This window comes from Scyliorhinus torazame, chromosome 2 (assembly GCF_047496885.1).
Source record: "Scyliorhinus torazame isolate Kashiwa2021f chromosome 2, sScyTor2.1, whole genome shotgun sequence".
NCBI lineage: Eukaryota > Metazoa > Chordata > Chondrichthyes > Carcharhiniformes > Scyliorhinidae > Scyliorhinus > Scyliorhinus torazame.
The window spans coordinates 357,882,525-357,899,536 of NC_092708.1; the positions used below are offsets into that span (position 1 = coordinate 357,882,525).

Sequence of the window (17,012 nt, forward strand, 5' to 3'; positions counted from 1 at the left end):
CAGTGGGACACGGACAAATGCAAATTGTAACTGTGGCACTAAAGACTTGTTGGAAAAATAACCGCAAGTTAACGATGCAAGTGTTATGGTGTAAATCAACCAGCAAATCCCAAGGTTTAAGAGTTATCCTGTAAATTATGGATCTCCAGAATTTGCAGGTCGATTTACAATGCTCTGCTGTTTGCTTTGTATAATACAATCTCACCCTTTGTCTCTCTGTTATTTTTCAGAACTTTCATGATTTACACATTTATTGCTCAATGCACTTGTTTCAGGAAGTCAAGTCTGCTTATTAGCAGCGTAAGTACCCTTTAACCATGTCAGAATTGTTATTGTGGTGCCAATCAATCTGTCTGAGCCAGAAAATGGACTATGTCAATTGGGGACTCTCAGTCTTTAAGATGGTGAATTTAAATTTTTTGTGTGTTCAGTTTTTTAAATCTCCATTTTTACCCAATCTTTAACTCCTTTTGTCTCTCTGTCGGTGACTGATGTGATCCTCCTTCACCCCCTCTGCTCTCTCGCTCAGCCACTGCAGTCTCTTTCTCAACTACCCAATGAGGTTTTAATTTGTTCCACCATTCGCGGAGCTCTCGGATGGCCTGTCGCCTCCGCCACACCTCCATCAGCTTCCACGTCCAACATGCAGGAATTTTTATTTCAGCTGAAGGGTGCAGAGAAATATTTAATGGGGCTGGACACAAGTTGTCCCAATCCAACAAGATTCATGTCCGCAATTTGAAATTCATTTCAGTTTCCAATTAGACAATTGGCTGGATTCCCCGATTCTGCGGCTGTGTCCGCAGGATCCATCTGGTCGGCGTCGCCCCTGCACCGATCCTCTGCCCGGTGGGGGGGCTAGCAATCGCACCGCATAACCGGCCACGCTGTCGGGGAGTCGGCCCATCGGTGGGCATAGCATCAGGGCGGGGCCTCAGGTGACGCCCTGAGGCCGTCCCGATGGCGTGCAGCGTACTCCCCGAGTACCCCAATTTTTGAGGGGGCGGAGCATCGGAAAAACGGCACCACCCCCGATCCCAGCGTAAAAACACCTTCTCCGGCCGATGGCAGAATGTGATTTCGGCGTCGGCGACTGGAGAATGCAGCCCAATGAGTCGGATACACACAGTTCTGTCAGCAGGTGTGAGAATTTCTTTATATAAAACACACCCAGCTTGAGCTGTGCCGACTAATTTCCTGCTCATTGCTGAGAGCAGTTTACAAGACTGAATTAGGTACAGCACATTTACTCTGACATTTTCTTTTCTCAATGAGAGTTGTGTGCGTGTTGAAACTGCACAACGCCACACATTAACTGTCAAGAATTGCTTTGAAGTCTAAAAGCAATTAGATATCAACAAGGACCTACTGTTGTTGAAAGATTCCAACAAATTAGCATCAATTTCGGTTGGGCTGAGATCGCCAAACATCATAAATTATTCCCTGAAACAGGCAAGAGAAATGTGCTCATTAAGAGGATTCAGCCACAAATAGAAAGCAGTGGACAAGGTATTCCTGATGCACAAACGGCTACTTCCATTTTATATTTAAAGCTGGAGATGAACTATTTATCATCAGCTCAATAAGATAAACTGATTTGATTACTGTGCTAAATCACTGACTAATTACTTGTTATTTGACTGACCTACTGACACCTGGCTGCCAGCTCCTCGGCACCCAAATACCAAGGCTGGATTCTCTGTTTCGGGGGCTATGTCCCTGTTGTGTTATGCTGCTTCATGTAGCATAAACTGCTTCCTTGATGTATGCTCTGACAAAGGAAGCGCCAGACTATGAAATGAGATCAACTTGTTTATTGAACTATTAACACAGTTCTTAAATGAGTTTGACTCTCTGATAATCTAGCTGTAGTAACTCAGTCTATCTTTACCAGCCTGCGCTAAGCCACGTGCTGGGTGTGATGCTGTTGATCAACCCTGATGTACTGTCTAGATATCTGTCTGTGGAAAGAGGCAGAGCATGTGTGCCCTGTCCTTTTGTATGGGTTGTGAAGTGCCCCCTTGTGGTAATGCCATCTCTGGGTGTCCTGATTACCCATTGGTTATGTCCTGTTGTAATGACGCATTGGCTGTATGTCTGCATATCATGACATCACTGGTGCTCCCTCTAGTGGTTACTTAGTTGTGTGTATTTCCATTAACTCCTTGTGTATATATCGTGATGCATATCACCACACACCCCTTTTTTCGTGTTACATATTTTCTGTACTTGGTTAAAGAAAATTGAACAAAATAGGTAGATAAGTGATGACATGTACAAGTCATGATGACAGTGATGATTATACAATACCAAATAATATTTGTGAGTCCAAAGTTCATGAATTTATATGGTTGAGTGTCTTTCATGTTTTCTTATTGAAGTGTCGATATTGATGTTGTCATTTCCTTGTGAATGCCGTCAGTGTCCCTCTGCTTAAGGAACTAAGAAGTCATCAGGAGGTGTTCAAATGGTCAAATCACTTTGTTATCTGATTTGGACTCTTTTTTTTTTGCGATGCTTGTGTTAGCGGTTCTTGATGTCATCTTTCCTGTCTGACCTGGACTGGTGTCTGTGTTTGCGGTATTGATGCCGTATGTCAGCTGCCTTGAAAGCTGATTTGTAAGATGCGTTATCATGCCATGGTATGTCTGCACACTTGCCATTGTCTTGAGCTGTACTGTCACAGTGTCCTGCATTTGCATATTGAGTTGTGCCATGTCGTACCAGTCGTTGTTCCAGTGTTGTTGGTTTTGTCGTGCTTGTTGTTGCCGTTGGTGCCATTGGTACGCTTCTTGTTGTTGTCTGTGTCGTTGTTTTTGTAGGTTTTGTTGTTGTGTTTGTTGCGCTCACTGACCATTCCGAGTGGAGAATTTGAGTTCTTCACAAAGTTACTTGTGTCAGTGTCCTTTGTGGCATCGGTTGTTTCATTGAGCGTTTTGTCTTTGATTCCTCGGTATTTGACAGGTTGCTGTAACCAATGTATCGACGATCTGCCATGGCATCATGGTATTGGATTCATCTACTATGAGAAGAGTCGTGTTGAGCTTTGCAACTGTGTTGCTGATGCTGTGATCAGCATATCCGAATAACTCAGCCATGTCTGAGTAGTATTCTTCAATAAACCAATTACCTTCTTTTGTTTCGGTATTGTCATTGCGCTCTCTGTGTCCAAGGAAGAAATCATCGTCTGAGTAGTAGTCTTCAAGGACCAAATCATCTCTTTGGGCAGTGCTAACTGCTTGTTGCAGGGTCTGCGGAGGTTGATTTCAACCACTGGTAGAAGTTCAGGCATTGTTCTGTCTTTCGAGGTGAAAGAATGGTGAGTTGCGGCTTTAAAACTCTTCTTTTAAATTTTCGGACATTTCCCCTTTAAGTAGGCGTGGTCCGGGGCCTCTGATGTCATGACGCTCATGACATAAAGCGTAGGAATGGATTGCGCATGCGAAAATCGCTTTTCCTTTACCGTGCGCTCTTTTCGCAACTGCGCATGCGCGGCTTCTCGCGCATGAGCAAAACACTGTTTTGCCGGTTTGCGTCGCCCAGGGAACTGCGCATGTGCGGACTGGGCTGGCTGGATACGCGCAAGATGGCTGCCAATCAAAATTGCCGTTTGCTTCTGTTGCAACCCTACCTCTGTCTCGTGGTGAGTATTGGTGCCAATTGTACCGATTTCTTTTGTGTTTACCTCGCAGTAGCTTTCAAATTTGTCCACGACTGTCTGGAATTGTGTTCTGTTCCGCCCTTTGGAGTATTTAAAGGAGTAGAAGATCTCTATTGCATGTTCAGCCGCAATGGTGAGTAGAAGAGCAAGCTTCTCAGCATCGGCCACGCCAGTTAGGTCGGATGCTTCCATGTGAAGCTGAAATCGTTGCTTGAATGCACGCCAGTTGGCATTGAGATTGCCGTGGTACCTGAGTGGATTAGGTACTGGAATCTCGATCATCGTGCCTCGGTCCGGTTTCTGGTTGACACGGATCTTGCTGAGTTGAGCTAAATAGATTGAACAGGCACTCCTGGTATCATGTTGTGCTATGCTGCTTCGTGTAGCATAAGCTGCTTCCTTGATGTATGCTTTGACAAAGGAAACTCCAGACTATAAAATGAATTCAACTCGTTAATTAGGGCAGCATGGTAGCATGGTGGTTAGCACAATTGCTTCACAGCTCCAGGGTCCCAGGTTCGATTCCGGCTTGGGTCACTGTCTGTGCGGAGTCTGCACGTTCTCCCCGTGTGTGCGTGGGTTTCCTCCGGGTGCTCCGGTTTCCTCCACAGTCCAAAGTCCAAAGATGTGCAGGTTAGGTGGATTGGTCATGCAAAATTGCCCTAAGTGTCCAAAATTGCCCTTAGGGTTGGGCTATGGGGATAGGGTGGAGGTGTGGGCTTGGGTGGGGTGCTCTTTCAGGGGGCTGGTGCAGACTCGATGGGCTGAATGGCCCCCTTCTGCACTGTAAATTCTATGATTCTATGATTGAACTATTAACACAGTTCTTAAATGAGTTCGACTCTCTGCTAATCCAGCTGCAGTAACTCAGTCTATCTTTACCAGCCTGCTCTAAGCCACGTGCTGGGTGTGATGCTGTTGATCAACCCTGATGTACTGACTAGATATCTGTCTGTGGAAAGAGGCAGATCATGTCTGCCCTGTCCTTTTATATGGGTTGTGAAGTACCCCCTTGTGGTAATGCCACCTCTGTGTATCCTGATTACCCTATTGTAATGACCCATTGGCTGTATGTCTGCATGTCATGACATCTCTGGTGCTCCCTCTAGTGGTTACTTAGTTGCAGTGTATTTCCATTAACCCCTTGTGTATATATAGTGATGCATATCACCACAGTCCCCACGCCGGCGTGGGAACGGTGAAAAATGACGCAAAACAACCACAGATTCTCTATGTAGCTGGGGGCTCGCATGCCGGCAGCGTAGAACACCCGGCTCTAGCTGCTGATACGCCCCGGAGAATTGCCGGATCCGTGGCCGCGCATGCGCATGGTGGCGCCATGTAGCACGGTGCGGCTGCTCGTGGACCCAGCCCGCGATATATTCCCCCTCTTCGGCCGGCCCGTGCACCCCGGATTACCCCCCCTCCCCCTACAGTGCCCGAATAATGTCTCCCCTGCCCGCAGATCAGCCCTCCCACGAATGTGACGGCGCTGAACTGAGTCCGCAGCTGCCACGCCGAGTTCCCGACGGGTGGGACCATGAGAGATCCACGCCGTCGGGAACTCGGCAAGTCGGTGGATGAGCATCAGGGGTCGGGCCTCAGACAATATCCTGAGGCTGTCGATACGTGGTGTGGTGTACTCCTAGAGTACTCCGCTTTCCAGGCGGCGGAGCATCGCAAAAGCGGCACCGCCCCTAATTTGGTTGTGAACCCGGATTATCCGGCCGGTTGTCGAACACGATTTTGGCGCGGTGACCAGAGAATCCAGCCCCAATAGCTGGCTTTGCAACAGGTCCATTTTCTCTGCATTGTCTTTATTTTTGTAACAATAATCTCCTAATGACAGAATCAGATCTGTCCAGATGTGCCCATAAAAAATATGAATGTGTGTGAGGTGTGGCTCCTCATACTTCCTCAAAGTTTCTTTATGAACAATGGAAAATGGTCAATTAGCTTAACTTCTTGCGCTGGTTACAAAAACTCCAGCGTGGTTCAAAGTGACTCCTTTAAAGTCACCGCTGTAAATCTGTTAGGGTGCAATTAGTCCTTGCTGGCATAGTGCAAAACGGTAGCCTTGTGGATAGCACAATTGCTTCACAGCTCCCGGGTCCCAGGTTCGATTCCAGCTTGGGTCACTGTCTGTGCGGAGTCTGCACATCCTCCCCGTGTGTGCGTGGGTTTCCTCCGGGTGCTCCGGTTTCCTCCCACAGTCCAAAGATGTGCAGGTTAGGTGGATTGGCCATGCTAAATTGCCCTTAGTGTCCAAAATTGCCTTTAGCGTTGGGTGGGGTTACTGGGTTATGGGGATAGGGTGGCGGTGTTGGCCTTGGGTAGGGTGCTCTTTCCAAGAGCCGGTGCAGACTCGATGGGCCGAATGGCCTCCTTCTGCACTGTAAATTCTATGATTCTATGAAAACAGGCTAGTAATTCACTACAGCTTGATTTACACAATTGAAATTGCTCAATTTCACTTCATTTGACTCTATTATTCTGATGGTTTATATACATTGGGTGAATTCTCTGCTGGTGAGATTCTCCGTTGCGCCAGCAGCGCACCCCTGCCCGTGGGTTTCCTGGCGGCGTGGAGTCGCTGCAGTGGGAAGTCCCATTGGCCGGCGGTGGAGTGGAGAGTGTCAGCGACGGCCGCGAAACACGCAGCTGGGAAGGCAGGGAATTCATCTCATTGTGTTACATGTATTTAAGGGCGGCACAGTGGTTAGCACTGCTGCCTCACAGTGCCAGGTTCGATTCTGGCCTTGGGTGACTGTGGAGTTTGCACGTTCTCCCCGCCTCTGCGTGGGTTTCCTCCGGGTGCTCCGCTTTCCTCCCACAGTCCAAAGATGTGCAGCTTAGGTGGATTGGCCATGAGCAATGCACGGAGTTGTGGGGATAGGGTGGGGGAATGAGCCTGGGTAGAATACTCTTATGGGGGTGGTGCAGACTCGATGGGCTGAATGGCCTCCTTCTGCACTGTAGGGATTCTATGGATTCTATGGATAAGGAAACCTCTTCAAGTCAATTTAAATGCTTCCTCATGGTTCAGGCTCACTGCTTATTGTCCAAACACAAGTTTATTACTTAGACACCAATAGTATAATAAACTAATAAAATCATACAACTGGATTTCCTGCAGACCCAAGGTGACCAGGCCTAGTTTCTGTAGGCCAGACTTCGGGCTGAGCTGACAGCATAACCCAAAATGCCGGTTATTTGATCTTGTGGCTTACTCCAATGTGAGTACTTTCATATGATATCCAGATTTTTAAATATTCTTTCATGGGATGTTGCTGGCCAGGCCAGCATTTGTTGCCCATCCTGACTGTCCTTGAGAAAGTGGGAGTGACCTGCAGTCCATGTGGTGCACACGCTTCCACAGTGCTGCTGGGAAGGGAATTCTGGGATTTTGCCCCCATCACAGTGAAGGAATGGCGATATATTTCCAACTCAGGATGGTGCGTCACTTGGTGGGAGACTTCCAGATGGTGGTGTTCCCAAATTGAAGTGAGGTTCTCCTCGAATTTCCAGGTGCTTACATACATGCCATCTTGATGATTTGATTGATAATCCTGTCCAGCATTCCAGTGGGACAGGATTTGCCCTGGCAATCGATTGTTCCAACCAACCTCTGTTCTTACCTTAAATCTATATCTGATTTATTTTGATGAGACACAAAGCAAATTCTAACAGATATTCTAACAGAAAGGCAAACTTGCAGGTTGAGTCCATAATTAAGAAAGCAAATGCAATGTTGTCATTCATCTCAAGAGGCTTGGAATATAAAAGCAGGGATGTACTTCTGAAGCTTTATAAAGCATTAGTTAGGCCCCATTTAGAATACTGTGAGCAATTTTGGGCCCCACACCTCAGGAAGGACATACTGGCACTGGAGCGGGTCCAGCGGAGATTCACACGGATGATCCCAGGAATGGTAGGCCTAACATACGATGAACGCCTGAGGATCCTGGGATTATATTCATTGAAGTTTAGGAGGTTGAGGAGAGATCTAATAGAAACTTACAAGATAATGAATGGCTTAGATAGGGTGGATGTAGGGAAGTTGTTTCCATTAGCAGGGGAGATTAGGACCCGGGGGCACAGCCTTAGAATGAAAGGGAGTCACTTTAGAACAGAGATGAGAAATTTCTTCAGCCAGAGAGTGGTGGGTCTGTGGAATTCATTGCCACAGAGGGTGGTGGAGGCCGGGACGTTGAGTGTCTTTAAGACAGAAGTTGATAAATTCTTGATTTCTCGAGGAATTAAGGGCTATGGAGAGAGAGCGGGTAAATGGAGTTGAAATCAGCCATGATTGAATGGTGGAGTGGACTCGATGGGCCGAATGGCCTTACTCCCGCTCCTATGTCTTATGGTCTTATATGCTCCACCATTCTACTGGCACAAAACAGTCTGAAATAATTTCAGCAATTACAAGTGGTATTTGTGTTATAATCCTATGCATGGTAGTAATTGGAAGATTACCTGAAATATATGGTGCAGACGAAGCTATATAACCTAACTAGTCTGTTCTGTTCCTTTTCCCCCTCATGTACTTATCTACCTTCCTCTTAAATGCAACAATGCTGTTTGCCTCAACTACACCATGTTGCAGCAAGTTCTACATTCTAATAACTCTCTGGATGAAGACGCTTCTCCTGATTTGCTTTTTGGATTTATATGTGACCATCCTATAGTGGGATGAGCAGTGTATCCTTTTCTTTTCCACAAGTTCCATTAGCATCCTGCCATCCTATTGACTGTTGATGGTAGATTTATGCTCTCTCAGCTCAGCTTGTCCAATGAGGCCCAACCTTCTGTTCCATTGATCCGCCCCACAACCCATGAATACCCCCCTGACCAGTCGACTAACCCCACCCCATGTGCATTTCAAGCACTAAGTGCATTCCAATCACTCAAGCATGTGATTTCACTGCACTTATCTCCCTTTGATGTGGTCAATTTTTACTAACATTGGGGTTTCACCACTTAGGTCACTGAACCATGAAGGGCGATGAATGAATCAAAGCTGCAGATGGTTTGTAGAAGCTGTCAATCACAGACCACTGCTAGAAACCTATGAATGGCTTGCAGCTAGTAGACCTGTGGCAAGCAGACACAGGTCACAGCTGCTCTCCTTCCAGGAATGGACCCATGGAGCTTCAAGGTGAGTGTTACAGCTGTAATTTATGTCACTGCCCATATCTGGGCTGCTCTCTAGCTTCCAGACAGGGGTCCCTTTTCTGGGGAGTGGGGGTGGGTAGGGTCTGTGGGGGGCCTCTTTAGGCAGAGGGTCCCTGTGGAGAGACCCCCGTTAACAGAGGTCTCTGTGGAGTATTACTGCGGTCCCTGGGAGGTCCCCCTATTGCAGGGATCCCTGGGGGGGTCTCCCTATTACAGGGGGACGTGGGGGGGGGTGTTGGTGGAGGAGGTGTGGGCAGGCAGTGCATTGTTGGGGGGTGGGGGGGTGATCCTCGGATAGAGTGGTCCTAATGTGGTGCCCCTTGCGGAGGACCCATAGCAAGGTCCACCTTACCAGGGCCACGCAAGTAGAGACCACAAGTGATCTGTGCCCACGTGATTCCTGGCTGGTGGGACCAGAGAATCATGAAAGGCCAGAGCATTGGGTGCTGGGCCTGCTAAATGGATGAAAATGGGTCATTTAAACATATTTGCATTTACTTACATGTTCCTGCTGGTGTGTGGCGTGGACCTTGTTCCCGCCACCAGCGGGGTTCGGAGCATCACGATCGTGTCAGCGCTCGCCGACAATCCCGATTTTGCCCCAATACCCGATTCTCCGTCCCATCGGGGAACACAGGGACGGAGAATCTCGCCCATTCTCTCTCCTTCTCACGTGCACATGCATGGAGTAGGATTTGCCCTCTCTGCGGAGGGTCCCCCTATTACTGCGGTCCCTGGGAGGTCCCCCTATTGCAGGGATCCCTGGGGGGGTCTCCCTATTACAGGGGGACGTGGGGGGGGGGGGGGGGTTGGTGGAGGAGGTGTGGGCAGGCAGTGCATTGTTGGGGGGTGGGGGGGTGATCCTCGGAACAGACATAGCATTTACAATTATAAAACCAAAGAAACACCAGCATTTGCGTACTTCCTGTTAATTGCATTATGCCAAGAGAATTTGAATGCATGTTCTGGGATCTAAACCAGCACATGCCACCTCTCGAATCAGTGACAGCTTCTAACATTCCCACATCCTTAGCATTGCACATCACCTTTTATGATATACTGACAGCCTGATTAAGTACAACCCAAAAAGATCAACCCCAACTATCGTTTCTTGTCTATGGTTTTGTTCATTCTTAAATTGCCTGAAGTTATGTTTCTTTTTAGTGACATTACCAAACTAATTTCACTCACTGGAAGATCTAATTTGTGGTGTTGATTCACTCCAGTTAGAAACAGAACTCTGCTAGGATAACCCAAACTTGCTTCACTGTGAATCATTATCAGGTATCCAAGTGACTTTTCTGCCAATCGATGTTGGAGTTAACAAAGAAAGGGGTAAAAACACAATCTAACGAGAATACTCAATTTCATTTTCAACTGTTTGTGACTCAGAAGCTTTAAGTTAATAGCACCACAAGATGAATGGTTTCGAAATGTAATAGGTTTTGCTACTTACAATCAATGATGTGGTCTTCCCCCAGTTCTATGAGGCTATGTGGATTTAAACATGTATTATTAACAGGTTAATAGGGTTAAACTGACCCCTCCCTTAGTCCCACTCATCAGTTGGTTATAGCAGAGTTTGAATTTAAAAGGGAGGCGATATTGCCGGTAATATATATATATTCAACTGTGTATAGCTTGCTGTGAGTAATAAATCAGCCGTGTTCTAATTCTAACAACTAAAGAATTAGTTTTATTGCCAGAACTCACTCAGGTAATGATGCAGAAATTATTAACAAAAGATTTCCAAATGTTCAATTACCCACTAATGCAAAAATAACACACACAATTCCACCCCCCCCCCCAAAAAATGCAAGACAGAAGTTCAACTCTGCAGAATATTAGATTTTGCAAACATGGCCAAGTAATAATTAAAGTCAAAGAAAACAATTATTCAGGAAGTGTCCAGATGCTTGTTTCCAGCTGAAGAGTCCTGGATCACTGCTGCTGCTGATTCTTTGGGTTTCTCACTGGAGACAGAGGCGTTGATTTGGTATTCTCCTTTACAAACTCTTGGTTTGCAGCAATGAGGTCTACTCGTGGGTTTTTCAAATCACAAATAAGTCAGCTTTGGTGCTAGAGATTTAAGAAGAAAGACAGATGGGCTAAGGGTGCTACCCCAGTGGCAACCTCTCTGACTTTACAAAATACAGTGCTTTTCACCCAAGAGAGGGGTCACGTGACTTCTCTCCGAGAGCTCCATTGACTCAGTGTCTCCAGAAATAGCAGCTTGTGTCCTTCACAATTACAGAATAGGAGCTGCTGTAAGCCATTGTCCTTTGCTTAGAAAAATGTGTCCTTTTCTCAAAAAACGCCCTGTACATACGTTTGTTCAGCTGATTACATTGTAAAGTAATACATGTCCAGCCGATGACATTATAAATTGAGGTCTTATATAATACATCTTTACTCCACAGGTCACATTAACAAAAGGATGGACAACTTCATTGAGCTGAATGGCTTCAGGAGTTTTCAAATTAACCTGCATGCTTGTTTGGGTTCAGAATTGGCGCGATGCAATCAGTGTACACTCAAAGCATGAAGGCCGTTCAGTGCATTGTGGGGGCTGGAGGTGGTTTATATTTGGAGTGGGTTACAGTAGAGGGTGCAGTCACTACTTCTGAGGAGGCCCTGCTTCACAAACTCAACAAAAACGAGTTTTATTTAAATAGAATATTTTTCACAACCTGTCTTCGGTTGCACTGAAAATTCACCAGTCATTTCTAAAAGAACATCAGCTGTTCCGCATCCATTTAGATATTTAATGGATCCATCATTATTTTAGGCATCTACTCATAATGCATTTTATTTTTAAAAAACACGGATTTAGCAGTGGGATCAATGCCTGCATAGGTTGTGGATTTGCAGTACACCGCTATATTGATGTGAGTCGCTCATTTTATGCCCACATAGCAGATACAAAACATAACAATTTTGTTCTCATTACTTCGATTATATCCATTTCTTGTAATTTGCCTTTTGCAGATACTGAAAAGAAATTATGTTATGCATACTGCGCATTATTTCATTTTAAGTGATGCACGTTTCTGCCTTGAGATATTATTAGGTGTAAAATGGCAGAATTCAAGGTAAGTAAGTAGAAGAATGTGTTTTGGAAAATATTTTTATTGGAATTTTTGCATTTAGTATCAAAACTTTGCAGAACAATATAAAAACAATGATAATAACCCAAATAATAACACCAACACAAGTATTGCAAGCTGCCACTGCATCTGTGACAGTGGTCCCAGTTCTATCATTTCCTTACATTATTTCCAATAGTGTGTCCCATATAGTTTTTTTTTAGATGTGTTCTTATTGGGACTTTTAATGTTTAGTAATAAGCATTATACACAATTTTGCATTCGTATTTACAATTACTGCCCCAACTCTTTATATTGTTTATAATTACATTCATAATTGGGGGTGGGGGGGGGGGGGGGTGGGGGGGGGGGGGTGAGGGGAGTCCTGTTTGCCCCTTGAGTTCTCGAGGGAGGTTAGGATGGACCGCCTTCCCGGTTTGGCACGTGTGGGAGGGATTTTTGCCCCCTCATGTGAATGCCCTTCCTCCCCTGCCTATCCCTCCCCCTCCCTTCCTATCTGCTCACCCAGTTAGTTGCTGGTTGCCCACAGGTCTGTAAAGAGGTTTCTAGTTGCAGGAACTCGACCAAGTCTGAGAGCCACTCTGAAGCCCTGGGTGGCGCTGCCAACTTCCAACCTAGCAGATGTCTCTGCCTGGCAATCAGCGGGAGAAGGGCCAGGGCGTCCGCCCCCTTCCCTCTAAAGAGCTCTGGATGCTCTGACAACCCATGATACGCCATAGATTGGCACGGCTCCATCTTGACCCTCACCAGCCTGGACATGGCCTTTTGGAAAAGGCCAGCAAAACTCCCTGAGTCTGGGGCAGGACCAGAATATGTGGGTGTGGTTGGCCAGGCCCCCCCCAACACCGCTCGCACCTACTCTCCACCTACGGGAAGATCCCGCTCATGTGTGTCTTAGTACACAAAGCGTACCACCTTGGCTGCATTAGGTTTAGCTCGGCGCATGAGGAGGTGGAGTTGATCCCGTGCAGTGTCTTGATCCAGAGTCCTCCCCCTATCTCCATGCCTAGCTCCTCCTCCCATTTCCACCGGGTCTCGTCCAGTAGGGTCCTGACCTTTTTTATGAGTCATCAGTTGGTGCTGTGACATTTGTCACCCCCTAACCAGTCCAGCCCTACTATTGTGTCCAGAAATGTGTCCATGTCTCTGGGGAATGTTTTTGTCTCCGTGGGGAGAAAATCTCGCAGCTGCAGGTACCTGAGCTCAATCCCTTTTGGAAGTCGAAGTGTCTCTGAAAGGTCCCCCAGGTAGCCAGTCTATTATCTACACACTTGTCCTCGACTCTCAGTGTTCCTCTGTCCTCCTTCCACGTCTCAAACGTGGCATCTATCCTCGCCAGTGTGAACCTACGGTTGTTGCAGATGGAGGGGATTTATGGACATCTCGCCAAGCTTGAAATGGTGCCTGAATCGGTTTCCATGTCCTTAGTGTGGCCACTACCACCAGGCTCCTGGAGAGTGTGTGCGTGTGTGTGGGCGGGAGCGGTGTGGTGGCCAGTGCTCGGAGAGACATTCCCATGCAGGAGGCCTCCTCCATTCGCAGTCTGCCTCCGTTTCCCTTAACCACTCCTTCACCCTCTCCGCGTTTGCCGCTCAGTGGTAGAATAGGAGATTCTGTAAGGCCTGGCCTCCCATGTGTCACCCTCGCTGTAAGATTGGTCTTGTGTATCCTCGGGACTCTACCCGCAGACGAAGGCCAAGATTAACTTGTCGACCCTGATGAAGAAGGATTTAGGGACGAAGATCGTGAGTGATCAGATTATGAAGAGGAACCTAGGCAGCAACTTCATTTTGACCGTCCGTTACCTTCCCGCTGGCGAAAGAAGGAGCGGGTCCCATCTGTTCAGGTTCCTCTTCACCTCCTCCACCAGGCTGGAGAGGTTCCATTTGTGGAGCCTCGGCCAGCTGTGGGCCAGTTAGATCCCAGGTAACTGAACTTGGTTTGTGTTACTTTAAACGGTAGTTCTTCCATCTCCGCTCCTCCCTCTTGGGGGTTCAGTGGGAAGATTCCGCTCTTTCCCAGCTGGTGTTTGCAACCTGAGCAGGCACCGAACTCCCTAAGGAATCCTGTTATATTTCCTATGCTGGCTAGAGGGTTCGGCACGTAGAGGAGCAGGTCCCCCACGTAGAGGGAGACTCTATCCTCTCTGCCCGCTCTCCGAATACCCTTTCACCACTCCGCCAACGTAAGCACGGCGGCCAGTGGTTCCATTGCGAGTGCAAACAGGAGCACGGATCACGGGCACCCCTGCCCCATTCCCCTGTGGAGCCAAAAGTATTCAGAGCTGGTGGTGTTTGTCCGTGCACTCGCCATAGGAGCGCAGCACAGGAGCTTCACCCACGTGGTGAACCCTGCTCCAAACTCAAACTGTTCAAGCACTTCCATGAGGTACCTCCATTTTATTTGATTGAAGGTTTTCTCAGCGTTCAGGGAAATGATCACCTCTGGTGTCCTCTCCCCGGATGGGGTGTTTATTACATTCAGCAGACAACTGGGGCCGGATTCTCTGCTCCTGAGATTAAATGTTGATGCCGGGGCAGGGTTAGTGGATTCTACGACAGCAAAACTGGCGCCACACCTGGACCAATTCACCGGCCGTTAAGGGGCTAACACCGGCGCCACGTGGAACACGATCAATTCCGATGAGAAACGCTGCCGGATTTTCCGGGTTCGGGATTGACATTCTGGAGGCTGACAAGCTGCAGCCGCATATACACACTTCACTCCCCAAGCGCACACATCCCAGCCAACAAGATGGCAGCAAGGAGAGCGGCACCCCATTTCACGGACGCTGAACTGGAGTCTCTGCTAGTTGGTGTGGAGGGGAGGCGGGAGATCCTGTACCCCGGGGTGGAAAGGAGGCTGCCAGTCGCCGCCGTTTGCTGTGCCTGGACGCAGGTGTCAGAGGTCTTGAGCGCTGTGGCAACACCGTCAGGACCGGCCAGCAGTGCCATAAAAAACTGCACAGCCTCCTCAGGGCCAACCCTCATCCCACACACCCGTAGCCCCACCACCCCTCGCCCAGGACAAGGCTGCCCTCAAAGCCAACCCTCATCCCACACACCCGTAGCCCCACCACCCCTCGCCCAGGACAAGGCTGCCCTCAGGGCCAACCCTCATCCCACACACCCGTAGCCCCACCACCCCTCACCCAGGACAAGGCTGCCCTCAGAGCCAACCCTCATCCCACACACCCGTAGCCCCACCACCCCTCGCACCCAGCGGGCGGCCGAACCCCCCACTTTTGTGCGGGCAGTGGCCGAGGCCCAGGACAAGGCTGCCCTGTCACAGGCAGCCATGTACCAGAGCTACTTGGACATTGCAGCAGCGCTCCAGGGTCTGACCCAGTCACAGCCGGTCACGACTGAGAGCTTAGGCGGCATTGGCTGGGTGCTGGCCGACATGGCACAGTCATAGAACGGGGTGGCCCAGTCGCAGAGGGCGATGACGCGGTCACTGGCACAGACCCAGAAGGTGGTTGCACAGCCAAAGCGTGATGTGGTGCAGTCACAGAGGGAGATTGCCCAGTCCCTGTGCTCCATGGCAGTGAGCATTTGAGATCCTGGTCGACACGAGAGCTGGTCTCCAGGACTGGCAGATGTTATGGGCCAGGATTTAGAGAACCCCAAAGTGTATCATGGAGTTCACCTGACCCACAACTTTTAATAGATTGTGGTATGGGGAGCACACGGCCCACTCTACAGGTGTGGTACAGCAGAAATGGAAAAGTATTTTTTTAAGCAAAACACTGTTTATTCTATGAACTCAAGTTAACCTTTGCAAAACAAACAGTGAACATCTTAGCAACCATTAATTCAAATACAACCCCCAAAGAGTACAACACTAAGTAATCCTTTAAGCTTTCCTTTTAACATCCATAAGACTTAAAACACCTTTTACCAGAAGCACATCAGGTTAAAGTCACTGCTGTTATTAGTTTTAAATCACCAGGATCGATTTACAGTCTTTAGATTACAGAGAGAAACTCATACACCTTCTGGCTGTGACTGCAGCTATCCAGCTCTGAAAAAGAAACTAAAGCACACCCAATTAGCCTAAAATGAAAGTAAAAAGCTGACAGACAGCCCAGCTCCACCTACTATCTGACATCACTGCAGTAATAAACACCCATTTCTTAAAGGTACTCTCACTACAGATATTTATATACCCACCCATTTATAAACACCCATTTCTTAAAGATACTCTCACATGACACAGGGCTAGGTGGCGAGGAGGCCTCAGGGGATAGCTCGGCTCGCACCCCACCCACGGAATAGCCCGGGGAGGAGGAGTTGATGGGGCCCTTGCTGGTGACTCCTGCAGCGGGTGTTGCCGGAACACCTCGGGCTCCCACCCTCCTGTCCCTGGCGCATCACATGGACAGCGGGCAGAACAGGGTGGCATCACACCAACCGGGACACCCGAGCAGCAGATCTTCATAGCTGACTGGTTTTTGCATTACCATCAACTACACATAAATGTGATGAAGGAGCATAGGTGGGAGACACAGGAAGAAATGTTCTCAAAAATATAGCAACATATTAAGGAATGGTAGCAGGAGATTGATTCAACTTATTTGGTAGCAGAGGGTTGAGTAAATATTGATGACCATTGTCAAAAATTACCAATTTTCTAGGGCTATGCCCCTGCACCCCTGTATAATTATACAAAGAATGGTTTTAATTACATAATGCATTGGTGAGAAATGCTCTGGGATGAAAATAGTCTGGAGTACATTCTTCACCTCCCCAGCTGTGTGTTCCTCAGCGACACGCTGTTGCAGGCAGCGGGATTTCCCATTGCAGCCACCCCGTACCACTGGCAAACCCGGAATTCACCCCACATATTCAATTTTGTGTTGGCTGTATGGTACACCATAGCCTGAATTCTCCGGTCGTTGTGATTTGCCGCTGTTTTCCCACCAGCAGTGGACCACCGTTCCCCCCCACCCCCCGCCCCATGGGGTGGCTTCAATGGGAAATCCCACTGACAAGCGGCAGGAGTATAGAATCCCAGCAGCAGCGAATGGCGTACCCCTGAGAAACACGCAGCTGGGGTACCGGAGA

The 17,012-nt window shown here is 48.0% G+C and overlaps 2 long non-coding RNA genes across 2 annotated transcripts in view; one reads left to right on the plus strand and one right to left on the minus strand.

Annotated features, from left to right (window-relative positions):
* Positions 1 to 17,012, minus strand: part of LOC140403885 (uncharacterized) — a 57,417-nt gene that overhangs the window by 30,818 nt on the left and 9,587 nt on the right. The window lies entirely within an intron of this gene.
* LOC140403881 (uncharacterized) overlaps positions 1 to 17,012 on the plus strand; it is a 111,338-nt gene that overhangs the window by 18,119 nt on the left and 76,207 nt on the right. The window contains exon 2 of the long non-coding RNA XR_011938428.1: positions 231 to 300. This is a non-coding gene — a long non-coding RNA (uncharacterized lncRNA). The remainder of the gene's footprint in view (positions 1 to 230; positions 301 to 17,012) is intronic.